General features: G+C 36.1%; 1 long non-coding RNA gene across 1 annotated transcript in view; it reads left to right on the top strand.

The window, feature by feature from the left end:
• The window catches only part of LOC112958009, a 119,794-nt gene extending 100,419 nt beyond the window's left edge, over positions 1-19,375 (top strand). Inside the window, exons 4-5 of the long non-coding RNA XR_003251319.1 lie at positions 15,565-15,673; positions 19,360-19,375. This is a non-coding gene — a long non-coding RNA (uncharacterized LOC112958009). The remainder of the gene's footprint in view (positions 1-15,564; positions 15,674-19,359) is intronic.
• The last annotated feature ends 4,472 nt before the right edge of the window (positions 19,376-23,847 follow it).

The raw sequence follows: 23,847 nt of genomic DNA on the forward strand, positions 1-23,847 counted from the left end.
TAGTTTGAAAGAAACAGTAATTGATTTCAATAATTAATTCCTGCTGACTAAAGAAATGCTGCTGTTCATGCACTCCTCCTAAGGCCCAGTTAAAAGGAAGTTTAAGTCAGGAGTGCATAAATGGTAACACTACTTTAGGGAGCAAAGTCCCCTAACATGCTGTTGATTTGAGAAAGGCTTTTTCTTACCCTCAGGCTATAAGAATTTTATTTTATATTCTCTCACACTGCCTCAAGATAACCCCAAGATTCTCTCAAATTTATAAAACCAAGGAAATGAAGTACTGATTTAGCTATTTTGAAAGCAGAGAAAGACCGTATTATTTTTAAAACATAGTTTCTATGAAATTGATCCAAATTCTCCAGAATGTTCAAATATATTTCAAAAGTAGGGTTAAAAAACTGGAAACTTCAAGTGAGAGCAGAAATCAAAACATTCTGGGAGGAAATACTTTCAGTACTGCAAACAGTTGAACTACTCTAAGGCCCAAATAGTAAAAAAACAAATAAATAAAAAAAAATAGTTTTTCCATGGGGCTATATTTGTCTTTTTAAATGTTTTTATCTCAATAATAAGTAGATTAAGGAGAGAATACAAACTTCCTATAAGAAATGTGACTGTTACTTTGGAAAGTTTTACAGGGTAGAAATAGTGATACCTGTCATATACAGCTTACCGTGGTTCTAGAAGGCAAAATTCTGCCCAAGTATTATATTTTTTAAAGATTTATACTCTTTAGAATGTGACTGTTAAACACTTATCAGTGACTAACCCATTTTATACCAGTATAACTTTATGTACACCTTCCCAGTTTCTGGGCTATATCACATTCCATGTTTTTCCCTGATCTGGAATTTATTGCTTAAATCTGTTGTAATATCAATGTTTTATTGTTAATGGTATGCCTGTTAAAATGGTACAGCATAAATATAAAGCAATACCTTATTATTCACATATATTCTGCATTAACTCCTTTCAGGTATAGAACTTGACCTTGTGTGACTCCACTAGTCCCTTGGTGATGAGGTTCCTGCTATACAGATTAGAATAAAAGCAAAACTAGACCAGATGTTTTTACTATTAGATAGATTAGCTCAAACCTAAAATTAGGAAAACATACTGGATTTGATTTACTATCAATCTGTGATCTGTTGCTGCATAGGGAGCAGTGGATTCCATACTAGAGGTGAATAGCAATTTATTAATGTGGGCATGGGAGTCCCATACCCTTACCCCTGACTGCTCTAAAAATGCTGAACGGAGGACCCCAGTCTGGTGATGAAAGCTGTGTTTTCACAGTAAAAGTTCAGTAAAAACAAGAAAAAAATCATTCTTAAAGAGATGTTTGAGAAAGTATTTGTGGAAATAATTATCCCCACAAAAATATCCCCACATCATCTACAATATCTATAAACATATAATTTTATAATTTTGCCTTGAGTGTTTCCTTAAAAAAATAATTTTCCTGTCATATTTAGGTGAGCCACTAGGGAATAGCATACAGATGATTGTTCTCAATTAATATGACTCTTTTCCACCACTCTAGTTGAGTTATATTTGATATATTAAGCTATCAAACTATGTAAGTTATCAAACTATATTTGATTGGAACCCTGGGTAAAATATAAACCTGTTGTAGAATATTTCTATTTTGGCATAGCTAAGTTCTAACCGGAAAAGTTCATATTCTGATGCATGTTATTGAAATATTTTGGGAATATGGTAGGTTTAGTCACAGCTTGCTTATTAAAAAATTCTTGCATTTATATAGCAATTACAAAATGATGCTCTTCAAGTATTTTTATAAATCTTAATCAAACTTCCCTAACATTCTGTGAATTAGGTAAATATTATCATTAGAAATGTTCAAAGCTTTTCAGCCACATATTTTATTCACCAAAATTGTATATTCAGGTGGACTAACAGTATTTGTGGATTCAAGCTCAATTTGTGTAATTATGTACACTAAAACCTCTAAATTTGTGATAGAGACTGTATATGTTGGAGGGACCTTTTCAAAAGATGGAATTTAAAGAAAAATATACCAAACTAAATGAAACTGTCTTTGGTTTTGAACAAAATTAATTTGGGGAATTTTTACTGCAAAAGAAAAAAGGACAAAAAAACAGTATGATTTTAAATGATATTTTCAATGATCAACTTGAAAAGTGAAGTGAAAAAAATGCACTCCTGTAATCATCATTTTTGTTTATAAGTGAACTGAAGCTTTACATGTAATTAAATGAAATGGCCAAAGTCAGGGGCAAAGTCAAGGATGAAATTAAATTCTCTCTTAGTAGTCTGGTGGAGAAAATAATACGACTTTCAGAGTATCAGGTCCTGAGTCTTGAATGTCTAAGCCACAGAGCACAGAGCATGTAAATATTTTCCCTCTTTACACGCAAGAATACCTTTTCCAAAGTTATTTTCTCTCAGAGTTAGGTAGCTGCTGAGCCATGTTTCTGACTGCAGCAGTGGCTCGAGCTGTCCACATACCACCTCGGGTAAATCCCTGCTCTGGTAATCATTCTTTTAGGACAGAGGCAGTGCAGACCCTCTTATATTCTATCCATTGATCTTATTTCTCTGATCTCTGCTTAAATAGCTGATCACAGTGAGGGGTGCCAGACAGCAGTTTTACTAATGGTTAGGTACTGCGAGGTAACTTCATAAGGGACACCAAAAGACTGCTGGTGGAGTTTAAAATCTGTTCCTGAGCAGATGGGAAATGCTCTCACAGGAGCACAAGCTCACTTTGGAAAGTATGCTAGGCATTCCAAAATGCACAACAGGGTGTTACTTCTGCTGGGACTCTGCATTTGCAACAAAATAAAAATAATAAAAAGAATAATAATAAAAAGAATAATAATAAAGAAAATAAAAAACTCCCGAAATGGGACAGGGAACCCCATCAATGTAGTGAGGGGTTCATCACAAGGTAGTGGCTTTGTGGCTGTGATGGCTGTAACAGTCACAGTTGGGGCTGTGGTATCTACACCAGCAAGTTGTCAGCTTCAAATCTCTTTATKCCTCATGTATTCCCTGTCCCACACAACCCTGCAAACGAGCAGTAGTAAAACTGCACCTGCCAATCCATTAACTGTCATCTAATCTATCTATGGGTCTCCATTCAATTTTTAATCAAATCTTACCTTGTTTTACTTATAAGTAAAATACCAAAATACCAGCTCTCTGCAAAATACCAGCTTCTTTATCTTGTATCTCTGTGGTTAAAGCGTCTCCAAATATTACTCATATTTAATTTAAAACAAATAAATACTGACACAATGTGCAGTAAGAACATGTTACATCTGGTTAAATCTCAAGAATTTCAGGAATCCTAAGCATTTGAGATGAACAATATATTACAAGTTTTAGAAAGATTCTTGTTATTTGCGTTTGAAAAAGACCAGTGCTGGGGTGATAGGTGTTTTAGAAATATAGATTAATACAYTGAAGGCAATTTAAGGAGATGCTATCTGGTCATTGAAAATGAGCTAGTGAGAGATACATTTTCTTCCTGTGAAAATTTACTGTTCCTGTTGCTACCTAGGCACTCCCATTACTACTTAGGCATTGCTTCCACCYCCTACTCTGCAGCCTTGCCTGTGCTGCACACCTCTGGAAGTTTAAACAAAGATTAGCCAGAAAGCCAGGCAAGGGATCRCTGGTGTTATCGCTGGCCCCTGGGATTTTAAGTGGAGATTCCAACTGAGGCTCTACAACCGAGAGACTCAAATTAAGGAGATTTGCTGGCTGTTAAAGTTCCCTTTGCACATCAGAGGGAGAAGCAGCATGACACGCTCTGCATCACAGCAGTGCAGTTTTGGCCAAGTTCCAAGTGAGCAAGAGCTGGCTTAGATCTCCATGGGTGGTGACCGTTACGCGTTTTGGAGAGGCCATTTAGAACTGGCATGTGAACTAGTTCTATCAGCGAGGAGAAAGTACAGGTAGTAAAGTCACCCTGTGACATCTGCCCTCCTGCTGCGGGTTAACATACAGAAATGGAGCTATGTGAAGCACAGCACTGTTCGCAAGAAGGAARTCAAACATAACAAACTGGAGATAATTTGATGTTGTTAAAATCAGAATTGTCACACTAAGAATACCTATGAGGTAGGAATTGTTAAGGGCTTCAGCTGTGACTAAGCATTTGGCGAAACAATGAGAWAGCTGCAGACCACAATTATTCCTTCCCTTTACACTCATTGAGGATACTGAGTAAGCATTTTGACAGATAGCTCTGCAAAGGGTGACCGTTTCTTATTAACTGTAACCCTATGTGTCAAATTTGCGTTAGGTTCCTGACTCATTAAAAAATGAGATTTGACAAAACTAGGAGCAGGTGAAATATTTTTTAAATATAAAAAGAGACTATCACCATACCACCACTACAAACCTTCTCTGTAATTAATAACAGAATAAAGGGCTAGGAGTACTGCTGCTACTTCACTGATGTTGGACAAAGTTAAATACTTCCTAACCCAGTTGCTGTTGGACTATTAAAAAGACACAAAACACCCTGAGCAAAGTCACAGAGCCACAAAATAAGCATTTTTAATGTGTCATCCTTAGAAATTGCACATCCGCTAAAAAGTATTGCATATTTTACTGGATTTATTTACTATTTAAATTCAGATATTGCTCTATGGCAGCTATATACGGAGAAAAATAATGTTGTAGTTGAGGAACTACTGAGGATAGCTGATATCAACCATTAAGGGCAAATCTTTTGTAATACTCTCTTTACTAGCAGCAGAAACACCATTTCCTTATCTGTACTTCTCAAAGTAATACCATTATTACATATAAAATTTTATCCAATTTGCGGTAAAATCTGTGCTAAAATGAAACCAAATGAACTCTTTTATCTTAAAAGTATCCTAGCTAAAGAAGTGTAGGAGAAAATTGCCATGTTTTCTGCAAGTAAGTTTTATCTCAAAGCAATGGGAGATGAGGAAACTTACAGTGTGGCTTTTTGAATGCAGTTAATTCATAGTAATGATTCCACTGGTGAATGGAAAGCGTAACAAATTACAAGACACTCTCATCAAAAGAAATGGGATATAAATTTCTTGAATACATGCAAAAGAATCTCTTGGAAGAGACACATGTTCCCTAGGAATACAGCAAGTACCAGGTGAAGCTATAATAATAGTAATAACAGGAGACGTGAATCTGGCCATCTAACTTACAGACTAGTAGAGTACAACATTAATGCACTGATAGCTATTTCAAAAGTAAAAATACTGCAAAAAGCTGACTATCAATGGTAGTAAATTAGGGCAAATATAGAGTGTTTTGCTGTGTTTTGCTACTGAAAAACTGCTACTGTTTTGTGGTCAGCAAGAGCTAAAAGTCTTTAGAGAAAATGCTTCTCTCTGAAAGGGAACCTCCTAAAATCTTTGAAGAGAAAATGTGACTCATTTGTATCTCTGTATTATCCACCTATCCACATTGCTTCCATTTGCCAGGGCTCAGAGCTTCCAGAATGGCTGGCCAAAGGGGGAAACAGCCCAGTTACCACCACTCTTGAAAGAAGGAGAGCTAGTAAGAATAGAACAAATGCACTAGTACTGCTAAGCATACGGCAACTCAGTTTACCTCAATTAAAGGCCTGCCTGAACACAAAAATTCAGAGGTGAAGCTGCTACTACTTCTTCCTTGAAGGCAAAAGAATCAGACAGTAATTTGACCATGTAGATGTCAGGAAATTTATGAGGATCATTTTACCTCCTGAGGATGTTTTAATATTGCAAGAATTCCATTGTACCTCACAATATTATGGATTTGTTTAAGATTATTGTTTTGTTTCTTATCTGTTCAACAGTAATTCATTTTTACCGTTGAAGGAATAATTTGTGTAATCATTATACTTTAACAGGAACTCACTAATACATATGACTACATATGACAAACATATCTAAATCCCCAAACTTTCTGATATCAGTTAAAAATTTATTACATAAAGGTACACTGGAAAAAAAGGCTATCAAATAGCCTCCAGCCATAGCAAACATAAACTATTAAAGTACTGTGAACTGTATGATGAAAATATCTCATAGATTGGAGCTCAAGAGTAAAAGCATGATTAACATCACTATGTGTTGAGCTGTCTGTGAAATCAATGGTCCATATTTCTTCACCCATTTATGAGTAAGGTATAAATTGGATTCCTGTTCAACCATTTTTCTTTGATTTCAGTGCAGGGCAACCAAATTTGCTCTTTCTGTAGGTAGTACATTTTACGGCCAGCTTTTTACAGTGGCTGAATTTTCTATATATGAAGTTCACTATTTTAACTTTAGTTATTGCATAGATTTCCTTCCACAAGTGGCTAATTCTGTCATTTGCAAGCAATAATACTAGCAGGACAAAACTTGTATAATATGTAGTACCCAAAAGTAATCATAGTGTAAACCCCTAGGAATTCATGACATTTGAGTTTTGTTGCATTATAGATATTGTTCTTGAACCCAATGTCATAAAGTCCATCAATACAGGGAAAACACCAGAGAGTTAAAGGATCACTAGATATTTATGCAACAATGTTCTTAAGTAAGTTTTCCATAAATAAGAACTAAAGAAAAATGAGGTGCTTTGGAGACAAAAGAAATGTGAGTAGTCCATAATGTTACTGTTCAAATGCTTTCTTGGTTTTTCATTACYGTATTGACAAATTCATATTTTTAATCCATCATTTAAATCATTTCAACTCATATCATTTTCATAAACATAACTGAAAATGATCTGTTGTTTTTCTTTTTTATTTATATAAAGCAAAATTTTCTTACTATAATGCGCAACTTTTGACATATGCTTGACCTGTGTTCCGGGTTCCTTCATTAAAGGGTGCATGTGTATTCTACATTACATATCTTGGTTGTCTGCTGTAATTAATATTGGCTGTTTCTTAAATGAAATACATCGGCAGTTATCAATGGCTCTTAATGCCATCTTAATACTGTTATGCTCAAGACATTAATGGCACCCATCAGTCACAGATCTGGCTGTAAACTCTTCCTTCAGGCTTAATAAAGAAAAAGTGACATTCTCTCCTGTTTAATGATTGCAAAAACAAACTTCAATTATGGATCAGTATCTCAGATCTTTCAGTAGTAATGAAACAAAATGGTCCAGTGAGTAAAAAGCAAGGAATAGGTTACGGTTGGGGTTGCTGTTCTTGGTAAATGTGTTTTCAAGGAGCCTGGAAGCAAAAGAATGTTGATGTTGCAAGGCACAAAGCCTAGATTTGTCCCTCCACAAACTCAGGTGGAGACTTTTCTTTAAGTAAGTGGATTCTCACTCAGGAACAAAATATTACACTTCCTGCTAGTTGTTTCTATTATGTGCACAAAAAGCAAACTTTATTTGCATTTTTAATCAATAAATTGGGCTGTTCCTGGACATATCTGAGCATTTCTCATCAGGGCATCCTTCTGACAGAAACAGAAACAACAAGGAAGACTTGAATATTGACTAATTGGTTGAGTTGAAGGAAATATATATCTGGTTCTATATGGTGGACTTCCATCCATTGGGAAAAAGAGCAGACCTCTGCAAGGTGGACTGCCACTAAACAAACAAAAATCAACAAATATAAACAAAAAATCTAGTCTAGCAAGACTAGAATCTCAACAAGAATGTTTAAATTTTGAAAGATTTAAGCCAAAGACACTTTTATCATTCCATGCCAAAGYGTAGTTTGACTAGCCTCTTATAATCTACAATGGCTAGATTTTACAGTGTAACAAACGCTTCATGGGGATTTCTGCACAAATTGATGGCTAGTCGCTAGCATTCTAGATGTGGGATGTATAAAATATTTTTAGGTCATTAAGCCCAACCAGTCATAACAGTTATGCTTTTTATGCAAAAAGATGTTCTTTCAGCAGCTGAAAATTATATGGAAAGTATAAAATTTGGAATCGCCTGCTTTTTCCAGTTCTGCCAGTAGGTCTAATAAAAGATAATTTTTTTGCTTAGATCTGCCCTTGCTAGTGTCTTAATTTTATTGTGCCTACAGCAATGCCGCTGCTACCAACCATACATACTGACATTGCACCTCTCCTTTGAGGATGGAGTGAACAAATATTTGTACACATTACGTTTTCTTTATATATTTGTGTTTTGCCCATTTTTAAAAATAAAATATAAACATTCTGGTAAAAAAATCTGTTCTTCTCACCATTCCGCAGAGTCAAGGAGTAAATCATTTTGCCTTATTTGATATGATGTGTGTATGCATTATAAAATACAGTAAARGTCTTTTTTTACTGTATTGTGAAATTAGAAAGCATGCGGTCTCTGTAATTACATTGTCCTTTGCCGTCTCTTTAAAAAAAGAAAAAGACTGTGTTCAAATTTTCCCCCTGTTTTATTTGCACCCTATTAACAACTGTTACTAGAGCTTTAATTATGCCCCTGTGATTGCAGAGATGCGGCTGACTTGTGTCATTTTCCTCCCAGGGGATGCTTTATAATTACCAGCATCCATCGTGGCTGCCTCTAAGCTGATGCTTTTTTATTACCAGTTCAATAATCACTGCATCCTTGTGAACATCTGCTCTACAAGCCATGCATCGGAGGTCCCAGCGCCTGTCACTCGACGCTCCCTTGCTGTGGCGACCCTTTTGCCCTCACCTTCAGTTTATATCTAATTTGCTTAGCAGAAGCTCCATCCAGATTGCCTCATAGGAACGCAATTAATGCTCCAGATTTGCAAACAAAGAAATCTTCCTTTTTTTTTTTTTCCTTTTTTGTCTTATTATCTTAATGTCATATCCTATAATTTGTATTCACAGCAGGGTGAATCAATATAAATCCAGAGGAAAATATATTATTTGGTTGGTTATCTAGCTTTCATAATGAAAAGCATGAAAGTGGTGAGGATTTTCTTCTTCACGAACATCAATATCAGGTCATCAAATAAAAGAAAAATTGTAAGGCTTTATGTCTCTATTTTTCTACCTAAAAAGTTGAAGGAATCCAGCAGATGCTTCCCAAGCTTCTATATTTTCAATACAAGAACTTAAGTGGCAGGAAATCTGCTGCTTTTCTATAAATATATTGTTTATGTTTATTTATATATTCATAGGGAGAACATAGAGCCTGAGTGAAGACCTTTTGTTGAAAGATTATTGTTAGTTATAGATATGGGTCATGCTGAGAACCAAAATAGTAGGGAATGCCATCAAGTTTGTGGTAACTGGTCTAATTTGCTGTCACTCATTAGTGATGAAGCATTTCAGCCATGAAGGCTTCTGCCTGTCCATATTTTCTTTCCCTGCCAATCCAGGACCTCATCGTGCCTTTTATAGCCCGGCGATGTACAGAAGATCTTAGAGTAAGATCTGCTGTCCATAGCAAGTAGCGTGGGAGGCTCTGCTTGCACAGCTCCTGGCCCTGCACGGCAGATTATAAAAGGGATTTGAAATTGAGACTGGTATGGGAGGCACTTATGGGTACCTGCAAATACCTGTGTTTTGACAGCCAGCCAGTTTTTTTCAGTCTGCCCGGTATAGGGAGGAACTGGTTGAGGAAAGGTGATTGCGTGGCCTGAATCTGTCCTCCTATACTGAGTTGTGTTTGTTCTCACTATAATTTGTATGCTTAGAAATCAGATTCATGAGGTTTGATTTTTCAGAAGTCAGAAATGTTGTGGATGGAGTCGGGAATAAAGAGTTCAAGTATCGCTAAAGTAAAGGGCAGCTTTAGAATTGTAAGGATAAATAATTGAGGAAAAATCACCTGTTCCAATGAAGTGGATACACGAAGAGAATAAGGCAATTATGTGCACACAAATAGCTCCTAATAGTCACAATTCTTTCTTTAGATTAATAATTTCTCTAACATATATAGAAAAAATCCTAAAAGTTCATTTAACATAAGACAGTTTTACATGAATCTGTTTGTGCAATGCAATCCAGTGTAAACTTGTTTATGATGGGTACTTATGTATCTTGAGTAAGCAATCAGACAGATGCTGTGTGTATTTACACAAGCAAATACTTGAAGTATTTGAAAGTATGTTCACAAAAAATATATATATATTTTTTTTTACCCAATAAAAGATTGGCCAATAGGAAAGTAAAACAAAAAAACATTTTTAAGTCTTAGGAGCAGAGTTTTCCTCACCTACGAAGATTCATACTTCTAAATCAAAGTTACTCCTTTCATCAAAAAATTGAAGTATCATTAAAACTGCCCAGATGTCTCTCTTTTTCTGCAAAATGCTGGAAAGAGTTGTAATTTGAAGCAGGTCTATGCAGCACAACTTTTTCATTAGCTGAATTATTAGCCCATCTTACAGAGCATTCTATATGCTTTTGATTTTTCCTTCATTGTAAAACCACCACTTGTTTAACACGGTACTTGTTTAAATTCATATCACATCGGGCATATCGGATTAGTTTTTAATTATGAGAGGACAAATAAAAGCACTTCAGTGTAGCTTCTTCAATCTTCACTACATATCTCCTGTSCCAAAAGTACACAATATATTGTAGTGATTTTTTCTCACTACATGTCTTAAAGACAGTGAAAAACGTCATTATTTTCCTTTTAGCTGCAGCAAACCACTGAGAAACTGCAGTCCTTGGAAGCGGGTGGGAACTTCTCAAGCCATTCTGAGCTCCCTGAGTTAGGTACCAAGGAGCAGACCAATAGAGGTGTTTACATCCCAGAGTTTCACAACAGGCAGAAGATCTGTAACAGTTCATACAAGCTAAAACTTAGACGTGAGAAACTGGTCGTGTGCTCATATAAAACCACCTCAGCATGAAGCTTTCCTGTGTTGAAGTGCCAAAAATAACACTTAAAATAATTCAATTAAGAACCGAATAGCTTTGCTAACATGTTGCAGAACTGGAATGTAAGAAACATACACCATATCATTCTTAAAAAAAAGTGAAAGATTGTTTGAAGGGACAAAGAGAAGCACTCTGAGAAAACAGAATTACAGCAGTTCYTAGCTATAGTTTCGGTCCTAACGGGAACTTGGGAAATAAGCAAATAAGCTAGTTGTATCCTGGAAAAAAAAAAATCATTTCACATTTTTTAGTGACTGAAGGGCAAAAATTAACTTTCCTTTCTTACATACACATGTACACAGACCTATTTAGTGATTCTATTCCTTCTTTCTCCCCTTCCCACTGCCCGCAAAGATAAAGCTGGGAGCTTCTAGTGTGGATTGAATGCAGTTCTTCACAGAGACACTGGCTTAGCTGCAGCAAAGCTGCTGAAAGAAACACTTAGATTCCCTAAGAGCAGAAGTTTAGATCTTGTCCAGGCTGAATCATATCACCCTCTCTCAAAGGCAGATACATTGACTCTCATGGTAAATGTAATGTGTAGACACAGAACTTAGACTGTCTCTCTTTTTCATTAGTTGTTATTAGAAGTTTCTTATTAAAATTATTATTAGTTGTTAAAATATTATTAGTTGATATTAAAAGGTGTTATTAAAAGCATCTGTGGACTGATAAAGTTTGGGTAATCCATGTTCTATAGCATCTTTAAAAGAGACAAATCCTACTGAATTCTTCTGGTACCTGGTGGCTGCAGGGTTCTTGAGTTTTGCATTTTTTCCCCAAAACATCAAGGATCGGTTTTAGCCCAAATAAATCAAAGATAATTATAGTGGGATGGACCAGTAATCTACTGCCAGAGATCTGTTCCTGTCCCCATTTTGTATGTCAGAAAGGTACTGAATCTTGCTTCTCCCATTTCACATGTGTGTACCCTGGCTGTGGCTGCTGCTCTTGTACTGGAGGAACTCCAGCAGTTCCCTGAAATCTTCCAGGTTTGAAAGACACTTCCCAAACTACTTAGCAGGAACTCTCCCCTCTCCCATTTCCCCAGTCACTACAAACTGAAAGAAAACAACTCTTTCAAAACAGTCTTTGCACCTCTGTTCTTAGATATTGTGTTCTCCAGAACAATATTCTTTTTTTTTCCTTTTTCCCCAGTGTAATATGGTTTGATGGACACCAGACCCAGGAGTGCTAGCAAATGCTTTTCTTAGTATTCCCTTTCCTCAAAGTACCTGGCATTAGCAGCCCTATAAATAAGACCTGTAGACCCCTGAACCAAGGACTGTAGGGCTGTTTCCATTAAGTAACCAAGGCAGCATAATGAACAAGTATTTCAGAAGTGGAGTGCTGGGCATCTGTTATGTACATAGAAGTTCAGGTAAAGAAGATGCCAGTTCAACACTGTTCGTATTCCTATTTGTAATGTAGATAGCACTTAAGCAATTATTCCGTGTTCATTGGTTCAATGAAATAATCCTGCGGACTCTGGAATTTGRTTTTATACAGATAAAGTGCTAAGCTCTGAGCTAAATGCTCTACTCCATGTGTTTAAGGAAGGAAACATTGGATTACTGAGGTTTGGAGCACATAAAAAAATCTCATGAGAAGAGATTTCCCTTTTAATTTCTGTTAAGGTCCACTTGTCTTGGTGGCACTTCTAACTTGAGTTCCTAGCAAAGATATATGTGGCTTCGATTTGGGGATTTTGTTTGGGTGGGTGGTTTGTGTTTCATTTAAAGCAGTTTACACAATCCCTAGTAACCTCTGTCAGTGGCACATAAATGACAGTCAAGTAGAATCATACCTGCTCCATAATAAGTATTAACAAAAGAATAACAATGAATAGTGTGGAYTTTTAGGAAGCAAGATGTGATTGAATGTGATTCCAATGTCACTCTGTTCCAGGCAATCCTAAGAATTACTAAACAGATTTCTGCATTATTATGACCATTCAGCATCAACCTATTTTTTTTGGCCATATTCAGCAGCCTCTCTCTCTCTTTTGTGAGACCTAAGTCATGATTGAAGGACAAGATTGATTCTCTCCTGGTTTGTCATATCCTGTTTGTTCAGTACTTTTGATATCAYGAGTCTCTGTGGTTTTGATTGGCTTGAGGATTTGTCACGTGAAGAAATTTATGCATCTTTTCTAAGATGGGTGTTACTACAAATTTTTAATTTTATAATACAGCTTTAAAAATGGGCATAAGCTGAAACAAAGGTAGTTCCATCTCCAGGTGAGGAGGAACTTCTTTACTGTGAAGGTGACAGAGCCCTGGAACAGGCTGCCCAGGGAGGTTGTGGAGTCTCCTTCTCTGGAGGTCTTCAAAACCCACCTGGATGCCACCCTGTGCCATGTGCTCTAGGTATGCTTGCTTGAGCGGGAAGGTTGGASTAGATGATCTCTAGAGGCCCCTTCCAACCTTGAATATTCTGTGAGTTTGTAATTCTGTGAACTCAGAAGTTGTTATCCTTCTGAATTTCTATATGTATGCTTAGTAGCTGGAAAAAAAATTAATTAAAAATTAGAAAAATGCTCATTTGATCATCTAACRCAGCAAAATATACACTGAAAAAAAACACTGAAACTCTGATATAACTGATCTCCACATTCTCCTTACCTATTGTGATGTTACAAAACCGGGACACAAGCTGAGCAATGCACAAACCAGCATTAAAGCACTTATCTAAGTCAATGCTAGAAAAGCCTAGACACTTCTCATGTGCTATGTATTAAACACTGTGTGTTGTGTTAGAGCCTTCAGTTGTATTTCCTTAGTAAGCAGGAGCAACTATGTATTTTTGGCATGAATTTATTACGCTACATATTTGCAAATTGAAAATCTAACAGAAAGATCAAAAAATTGCCCTTCAGTAGAGAAATACTGTTAACTCTTTTTCTGCTGGTCAAGTCTTTTCATTGCTGTTCCTTTAATCTACCACTAAGATTAAGTTATGGTTGGAATATTCCTCATATGCTTAGCCAAACAAAAATATTTTATTAGATTTGCCTACAGCAGTTGATGATAATTCAAGAAATACTTCTCAAAGGAAGCATGGATGTTCTTTTATACGTTACATATACATTTAGCGTTATGTATACAAACCTAGCATATCTTTTGCCTAAAACCGAGTAGTACTCAATTTTAATGTTCTCTGCTCAAAGCTGTAGCTTTCCTTGGTTTGAAAAAAATACACTTTAACATATTTCTTACCACACTGTTTCAGATATACTGGTAGTCTAGAAATGCTTTTATCATTAAGAAGGACTCTGAGGGTGGTTTCATAGGGATTTTTTCTGCATTTTTCTTTGACCATCGTTTGATTAACAAACTGCTGAGGGAAAATAGGTCTGTTAACCTAATCCAGGTTTATGATATAAATCAGGCAGCAGACTTAAAAATATTCTGATCTCAGAAATATAGCTGAATTTATATAATGTGTTTAGTAAAAGAACTGACTCAACTACACCCTAATTGTTGTTAGCTGGAATTAAATAAGTCCAGTCTCCTGTCAAAAGATATATAAACTTCAAGATTTTGATTTTAAAATGAAAATTAAACTAAAGACGGTCTTGAAAGATAGAAAAAAAAAAGAATAATTAGTCTTCTGTATTTTTTTTCTTTAGCAACCTGAAGGTCTCAATAAGTAAATTAATTTCTTGATATTAATTCATTGTTAACTAGCTAAGATGAATGCATGTGAAATAGCTTATAAATAGCTTATATACAAATGTTCTTTGGCATTTATTCACACTTGCTGAAATATTGTGTTATGCACCTGTCTTAACCTCATCTTTGAATAACACAAAAACCTTTTGCTGAATATCAATGATAATGGATATACATCATACTTATATTCAGCAAAAGGCTTTTATAAAACCTTGTTATATACTATTTTTTAAGAATTTTTGGAAAAAGATTTTATTTTTTCTGATCCAGAAGTATGCACAATGCCATCAACAGAAGGATCACTAGCAGCTCCCATAATCTGAGCCCTGAGTAAAGCAGAAGAATAATGTGTTACAAGGCATTTGCATTCTTCTTTGTATGTAGTATGTATATAGGATCTATAACGCTTTATTGAATAAATATTACAAATGACATTTAGTCAGAGTTTTGAACTTTTAGAACCTCATAGAGACTAGTGTCAAAAAATCCATTAAGGAAGAGATTATATCAACAGCAAATTCTGTGTGTAATTTATATAATACATTTGGTAATAATATTATTGTTGCAAATATTATTGTAACATTACAGTATAACGACCAAAAGAAATTGGTCAAATACATATATAGATGGTGTAATAAAGTTTTAATATAAATGCTCTATGAATAGTTCATATATCACCTTTCTATATTTTTATTGAAACCTGCAAACAAAATTAAGTGGATTGTTAATGCAGAGGAATTTGTGTTCACTAGGGATCTCTGTTTCTAAACAGGAAAGTCAATGTGGTGGGGAAGAAGGTTGAAGATTTCCAGAAAGAGTCATTGTTCTCTTTCGGGAATAGAGTAGTTAAAAGGATTCCTTTGAAAGAGAAGGAAGTTGCTTAGCCCAATAGGGAATAAAAGGTCAGAGTGGATACCAGAGATTGAAGATTTGCGGCTGCAAAAGCATAGGAACTTTTATTATATATTTTTTTTAAATAAAAGTGTCCTGCTAAACAGCATTTTGGCCTTTTCTGATTCTACAGAACTGGGGGAATTCCAAACCACGTAACTGCATTGTTACCTTCTCTCTCTTTACAGCTTTCCTTCAGATGAGATGTTACGCATCACTCTTCTTTCACATCCTGTCCAGAACTACTGAATATTTCCATGTAAATAGGAGCCAAACACAGTTGATGGCTATTTAAAGGTAAGCTTATTTAAAAGTCTAGATCCATGCACACTAAAATTTATCTCATTTTTGCCAAATTCTTTACAAAAGAAATCTTATTTAAACAAGTCTTTTCTTGCTAAATTAAACATTGTTTAATTTATTTTCAATTTATTTATTTTCAATATTATTTATTTCAATATTATGGTCCACTTAAAGTTTTTTTGATTCGTGTATTTGGAATCGGCAATGAACCAAAGAATCATTTATTTAAATCAATGGAATTTCAATCCAGGTATGATTTCACTAGATAATGAAGTACTCTCAATGGCTAATTTGGAATTTTCCAGCACCAGAGGTGTAATACGCGAAGGGAATTAGGACAAATTTGAAAGGCAAGACTGAGGTGCACTGCAGCACAGCTGAAATGTGGGACAAGCCTCTTTGCTTCCTGGTGCTAACAGAGGGCTGAAACCTCCTAGTTCATTGGCAAATATCTATAAAAATAACCTGTAGCCAGTAACCTGGCTCCAGCTTTAAGCATATGAGATCACCTGAAGGTAATAGCAAAATGTTCACCTGCCTACTGACAATTTAGTAAAGTTAAGGTTTTCCTCCATCATGTGGAGATGCAAGTGCACCCATTTTCAATGTGTGGTGAGAACAAGGAATATCAGATAAAGAAAGAAATTTGAAAATTTTTTTTTCCTGCAACCTGAAATAGTACTAATCTATGTTCATCTCTCTCTGATCTGACCTCAGTTGACAGTTTGCAAGTACAATGGTATAAATTACAGAGAAAATGACAAATATCTTAAGGTATGCACCTTCAGGTATGACTCAGAACATCTTCTCTAAAAGCAAGCAGCACTTTTATCAGAAGCATTTTGAATTGGTAGACTCATCCATCATTACTGTGATCCTTCCCCCTAAGCTACATCTGTAAGACTGAGTTCAGCAGTCCAGGAGTCTTTGTACTAATTGCCAGCCAAGTATTGTAGTAATTCCCAAAGATCTGAATACAGCARTTTCATATGATATGGCATGCAGCAAGTGCATGCATTAGTATTGGAGCCTGCAAATGTCATTCAGTTCCAGAACCGTGTGTGTTATGTCTGTGTTACAGGAAAAGTCCATTTCTTAACATTGACTCACAAAGTCAGTGTATTACGTTGCAAATGGCATACATAGTTCAAATGATAATGACCTGACTTAATTTCACAAAATACTCTAAGGAAAGAGGAAAACTGTAAACTAATYCCATCAACTCCATCCAGTTCCCACTGATTGCAGGGAATTATTTGTCTGTGAAAAGACAGTACATGTGAAAAAGAATTTGAAAGATTTTCTCTTCTTTATTTGTTCCTTTGATGTCATGCGAGTATTTGTGTATTATCTGACACTTGGCATCAAATTTAAGCTGTGTTGTATGTGAACAATTAGCTCTATATTTGCTAGAACTTGTAAACACAGTTACATAGCTTTAACACAGAGGAAGAAATGATACATTTTAGAACCTTTGTGTTTTATGAGCAAATGTCCATGGTGTAACTACAATCTAAGACAATTTTCTTGCTATATCACATCAGCAGATCCAAAATATCTTAGTATTTGACTGAAATATACATATATAGAGAGAGAACATATATYGCTAAAATTACTTTGATAGAAAAAGAGTTCAGCTAAAGCATGAGTAGCTCAAAAGTTTTGAAAAAAACTTCTGGGTGTTGTTATAAAATGCTGGTTTTTTCATTCTGAATAGCAAGAGATTGTTTGTGGCATCTAACTCCCCCTTCCAAACCCTTTCCTCCAGGAAAAAAAAGAGTTTTTTTTTTCCCCCCATCTTTCTGGAACCTTATTTCAYTTATTGTACTGACCACATCATCTCACTTTCTGTTTCTAAACTATAAGGTCAGCTAAGATTAACAAAAGCTGGGAKCATTACCAGAGAAATACATCTTGTGTTCCCAGCTTTAAGCATTTCTGCAGTATTGACCCTATTAACCAGAAACAAGCAAAAAACTCAGTGTATTTTATGAATGTAGCTACCTGAGAAAGGACCAAATGCTGCAGTGTTTTTACCCTTAACTACACAAACTTATASTTTCCTCTAAATCACTTCTTAGTAACGAACTAAATGGGTTGACCTAAAAGTCTCTCTGAATTTCTGAATCTTTCCATGTTTCAAACAAAATCCAAACATCACCAACATTTGCTCCATTGCCTAGGAAATATATAAAGAGAATCCAGTGATCCTTCCAGATATCTTCTGGAAATAAAAGAGTAAAAATTAATCTCATTTAAAAACATATGCAGTTTGTGATGTGGACTTTTCCAAGTGACACCTCCTACAACAGGATTTATAGCTGCCGTTGGGGAGCTGACTATATCTCTATACATGGATAATCATGTTAGATATTTCTATATACTCCTAGACATAGTATTTTATATTAAGCTTGCAGGAAAAAAAACAGGCCCATGTTTTGCTCCAATCTCTTKAGAGATATGCTTTTAGGAAACATTTTTATTTTTAACATAACAGCKTTTTCCCCAAAACATCTGTCTGCAAACTCCCAGCCAACTGCACTCACTTCATCATTCTTGGTGCCTTTAATCCCGATGCTCAGTCCTGGTTCACTCAGTACTGAGTGCTCACTGTCTCCTCTGTCCATTATTGTTCAGAGCAAATTTTCTAAGAGAAATAACATCTGTTTAAAAGCAGTTTAGTGCCTGACAGAAAATGAACCCTAAAAGTATAGTATAGTTCTCCCTATGGCTGCATTCTCAACCTAAGATCATGCAGCTCAAGCCCGTGCCTGTCTGAAAAGCCTCAGTGTGGAATTACTTCCTTAAAGACCAGTATTCTTCAAGAATATGGGCTAAATGGAGGCAATAGTCAACTTTAAACAGCTATCCTTGAGTGTGTGTGCCAGCTAGCCTGTGCTGAAAGCACCACGAACCTAGGGAAGCAATTGAATGAATGTCAACGGATGGGGGAGGAACACTCTGAAACAAACACTCAAGTTAATGTCTACTTTAATTGCTTAAAAGATGAGTAATGTTGTCTTGTGTCAATGTGGGGAGGTTTRTTTTTCTCTTCTCCTCTCAACACTGTTTGGTACAAGAAGGAAGCCGTGTTACCATTGAGGTCTTCCAAACTGAGGTCTTACCACTGAGGTCTTCCTAGCAAAGGTGCACCAGTGCATATTTTTCACAGATAGCCACAAACAGTAAGTTTTACATTAATATAAACAGCCTTCAGACTAATAAAACCACCTTAAAAACAAATTTGTTCTGCATTTCAAGCAGGTGGATGACTCACCTATCCTTATGCAGGGCATGGTTTGGTTTAGAATTTGCAAGCATAAACCTACAAATCCCTACAGAAAAAACAAATGTTGGTTTCCTGGTCATGGCGGCAGTGAACTGCCAAAGCTGTCTTTGCAGGGTCCCCATCTGCTGAACAAATGGCCAAAGGATAAAGGAGCACCCTGTAGCACTCTCAATCATTATTTTCATTGATTATGTCTAGGTTAAATAATGGGAAGTATTCCTGTGTCTACACAAAATACAACTAATTGCTTTGGATTTCACTCAGCCACTTACAATATACCAGTGTACCCAACATTGCTAACCTCTATAAATGCAATAGGAAAAAGTGGCCTAAACAAACAAAATGTTGTTCTGTCTTTTATTAATTTCATTTTTTATCTTCTTGTATACAGACGTTTGACAGCTGTGACATTCATGGGCAATGCATTTGAAAAAGAAGACATAAATATTCAGAGACATATTAGAATGCTGTTCAATGTAAGCACCTGTCTACTTAGTGTTGACAGAAAATCATTTACTTTGCTTTATGCATGTTCTCTCCAGAGACTACAGAGGTCCTATTTTATTTAAAGAGCTGGTCCCAACATCAGTACTAGCTCTCGAAAATGCAATATATACAGCTAATTATATTTATTAAAGAAACAATTTTGTTTTATATTTTCAATAAAACTTAAACAATTTTGTCAATCTGTACTTCAGAATATCCTCCCTGTGGGGCAGTGAAGAAGGAAAGGAGAAGAGGAACTGAGGAGTAGAAAATGGATGACCTCAGAGGGTCTTTATTTATGACATCACGAAAGATGATATAGAATGCACAAAACAGTGAAGATAACAGATCATAACATGTACACAATCAAAAAGAGACTAAGCCCTAAGCTCTCTTTTGTTGTACGTTGCTCATATAAATAATCCCACTAACTTTAAATATTGACATAAAATCACATAACCAGTTAAAGTTGGGAACTGGGTCCTCTACAGCGCAGTGTTAAACAAACAAACAAACTAGATAAAACATGAAATGTAGAAGCTTTTGTGCTTCTTGATACTTGGGCAAAAATACAGTGGAAACAGAAATCATCCAGTGAATGAGTACAGGTCTCAAAAAAAATCTATCCTCAGCAAAATAATCACAAACTTAAAAAAATGTGGAAGTCATGAATTTTAAGCCTGAAATAATATGAATTCCACAGTGTGTACTTCTCTAGGGGGAAGACACATTTTGCAATATAGCTGTATTCACCATAACACAAGTCAGAGAAAATACGATGAGTGCAAGTCAAGTTTGTCCAGACCCAGTGTGTCTTTGAAGTTTCTTGTTCTATTTTTGAGAGAGGAGAGGAGAGGAGAGGAGAGGAGAGGAGAGCAAACAATTCTGGCAATGCAAGGCAGAGAAGGGGCAGGGTAGAGGAAAAAAGGAGGAAAAAAGAAAAAAGAAGAAGAAAGAATAAAGAGCATAGAAAAAGATGGAAAGGAAAGGGAAAGTGAAGGGCAGAGAAAATGGGAGGAAATGGAAGAAATGGGGAGAAATGGAGGAAATGAAGGCAAAGGAAGAAAGGGGGGAAAAGAGTTAAAAGAAAAATGAAAAAGGGGGAAAAAAACAAGAAAAAAAGAAACAAAGCAAAAAGAAGAGAAGAGAGAGAAGAGAAGAGAAGAGAAGAGAAGAGAAGAGAAGAGAAGAGAAGAGAAGAGAAGAGAAGAGAAGAGAAGAGAAGAGAAGAGAAGAGAAGAGANAAGAGAAGAGAAGAGAAGAGAAGAGAAGAGAAGAGAAGAGAAGAGAAGAGAAGAGAAGAGAAGAGAAGAGAAGAGAAGAGAAGAGAAGAGAAGAGCAAAAATAAAATTGAACACGAGCAAATTTTGGCCTGAACATTTCACTCCATTTTATTTTCCCTGCCTTGAGCGTGTAATGACGTTAACTCAGCCCTGCTCACAGCGTCGGGGAGTGGGGGAGGTTGGAGGAGATCGGAAAAGCCCGGGAGAAGCCTCGGGAGCCGCAAACGCTGACAATGCTGCCACCTCTAGACCAAATCCGGCAACACCAGCTCCTCGAAGCGCTGGTGACACGAAAACTAGTGTAAAAAGAGCTGGGGTGTCTGAAGAAATCCAGATTCCTGCACATGGTTAATTCACCTGGTGAACTGATGGAGCAGCTACTTTGGTTTACCTAGTTCAATGCTCTTATATAATTTAATTAGGATCGTCACACAGCAAGCTGATCTGTCTATAGGAATTATAAGATGCGTGTCCAGACCCTGTATGAATCCTTTTGCTCAATTAAAGCTAAGCAGGTCCCTTTTTTTTTACAGAAAGACTTTTTCTTCTTGCAGTGCACACAAGGAGCAATGGAGCATGATATGCCTTTTTTTCACATTAAGGTAATTATGTAAAGGCAGCAACATTGAAAATCATTGCTGAACTAAAAAAATTTACACTGTGATTGCAGGCATTTAAACCTGTCATTTTTAAGATATTGGCACAATTTTCTTATGCTAAGGGAGAAACATGGGTGATTACACCTAATGCCCACAGATAGTTTCATGACACTCTCCTAATATTAGCACTGGCTACTAAAATACCATGAATAGTCTAGAAAATTAATTTCTAAATGCTATTTGGAGATAATCCTCTGTATTTATAACTCAAGCTAGCCCTAGCATTTCCATTTATATTATATTTATATATATATATATAAAACCTACATATTACTCTTTTATTGTCACTTCTGGCAAGCTCTCTCTCTCTTCAATCCTGTAGTCCTTACTACTAAGAAGCTAATTCCTCCACTCAGGAAAGTATCCCCTTAACAGTTTTATTTCTTTGCTATTAAAAGCAAAATAAAATCAAAGGAAAACAAAACAAAATATTCCTCACCTAACCTGTCAATGATGGGAAACACATGAAGCAAGGCAGGTAGAGCCCAAGCAACCTAGTAGAGCACATCTGCATACCCCTGGCCTGCTTCAGTATCAAAGCAAGCTGGGAAAGTCCTAGGTACTACTCTGCTACAAAAGTTCCTTAAGCATCAAGGTCACTCAAAAAAAAAAGGAAGCAGGACCTTGGCAAGAAACAAAACTGACAGAAATGGTGCTGGCACCTACGCTCCAGGGAAAGGTAAGATTTCTGGCAGCCTTTAAGTTACTGGCTAGGTATTTGTAGTTTCATGGAGAACATGAATGTTTTCTGTAACATCCTTTCACAGTAAAGGATATTCCTCACATGATGTACATGAACAAATTAAATCAAAATACTAGTTGTCATCTCCAAATAACGTACCTAAAAAGTATCACCTGTGGAGAGGATGGAAGGAAAGGGAAGCAGAGTCACAGCCGGTGGCTTTGAGGAACCACAGCACCCTCTGTCTGTGCCTTGGACCTCCACATTTATGAGGAAAGGGGAAGGACAGACAGTGCCCCTGAGGACTGCTCATGAGTCTGAGGAGAAAATGTTCTTTCAATATCATATACTCATGTCAATGTTTTCTCTCTACCTGTAGGTCTCAAATATTAGTCTATGAAATAGTCAGTTCTACAGTTTCCTACATTTGGCACAAATAAGCTAACTTTCTATGGGAGTATTAAACCTTCAGTGCTTGGGCAAACACTAATTAAACTAAATTTTACTCTCAGTTATATTCATATAACCCCTGTACTGAAGCAAGGATCCTGATATAGCTAACAGAATAAAATTGATATTGGAAGAAAATTTGCATCATATAGGATCAGTCCCAGAAACTGAGTATAAAGCACTTAAAAAATGTAGTAGATCTTATTTTATATTTTCTTAGAAATAATATTGGAATTACTTTCGTTAGGAGCTTCTTATTTAGTATGCACGCACATAAATGTGAGAATAAAAGTTATCCTATTAAAATCAATAGGACTACTTCTGTGATTAAAGTTTCATTTATGCTGAAACAGAGACTTATACATACACTTCCATTCAATATGTGCATATTGTGAATATTAAATAATGTTAAATTACTCCCCTTTTCATAATACAATCCTCCTGACAGTTACAGCGTTCAAGCACTAAGCAGTAGATATTACAAAGGCAGCTTCCCATCATTCAGTAATTTTCTCCCTTTTAATATTCTTGAATTTTGCCTTTCACAAGCAGGTCAAATGATCCTGTCTTTGAAAAGTGATTTGGCATTTTCCTTCAAACTTTAAATCAAGTCAATAAGATTCTAGCCTCCCATATGTCACTGTCTTTGAGTAACATGAGTTTATTTAGACAAAGCCCAGAATTTTTTCATGCTGTGTCTTAGTTGCCTTTAGGAGCATAGTGAGGGTGGAAGTATCAGCTCATTTTGGATTCTCCTCAGAGAATCTTTAACTCGTTAGTTCAGTCTCTCCTCAGAGAACAATAAACAGGGCTACATACACAGATTATCACTAGCATTGCCATCACCACTCTGAAATAGTGTACTATGTAGCACGCAGTTCCCTGGTGATGGCGTGGGAGGCTGGAATGAAGTGAAGAAAATAAGAAGTCTTCTTCCCAATGGATACTGGGTACTCTCATTACTGGGATGAATATATCAAAAACAAAACAGAGATATTATGAAGAGGAATTGTCACTTGACTCTTATCTTTAATTGATTTTACTGTCTGGTAGTGTGTGGTACCATGTGTGGCAATGCATCCATAAGCATCTTGTGAAGTTAAAAGATTGAACAAAAGAACTGAGAAATTGAACAAATGGAGATAGCAATCTGAGCCATGTCTTTTGTCTTTGTGGTGGAGACGGCAGGATATGTGTGCAACTTTCCAGAGGAGTAGAGACTTCTATGGATGTTCCACAACAAGTTGAAAAAAGTWTGTGGAAGCTTGTGGAAGAATGTGTGGAAACTTCTGTCCCCAGAAAACCAAATCAAATCCATG

Source organism: Nothoprocta perdicaria, unplaced genomic scaffold (genome assembly GCF_003342845.1).
Source record: "Nothoprocta perdicaria isolate Ctin4 unplaced genomic scaffold, notPer1 scaffold_8, whole genome shotgun sequence".
Classification (NCBI taxonomy): domain Eukaryota; kingdom Metazoa; phylum Chordata; class Aves; order Tinamiformes; family Tinamidae; genus Nothoprocta; species Nothoprocta perdicaria.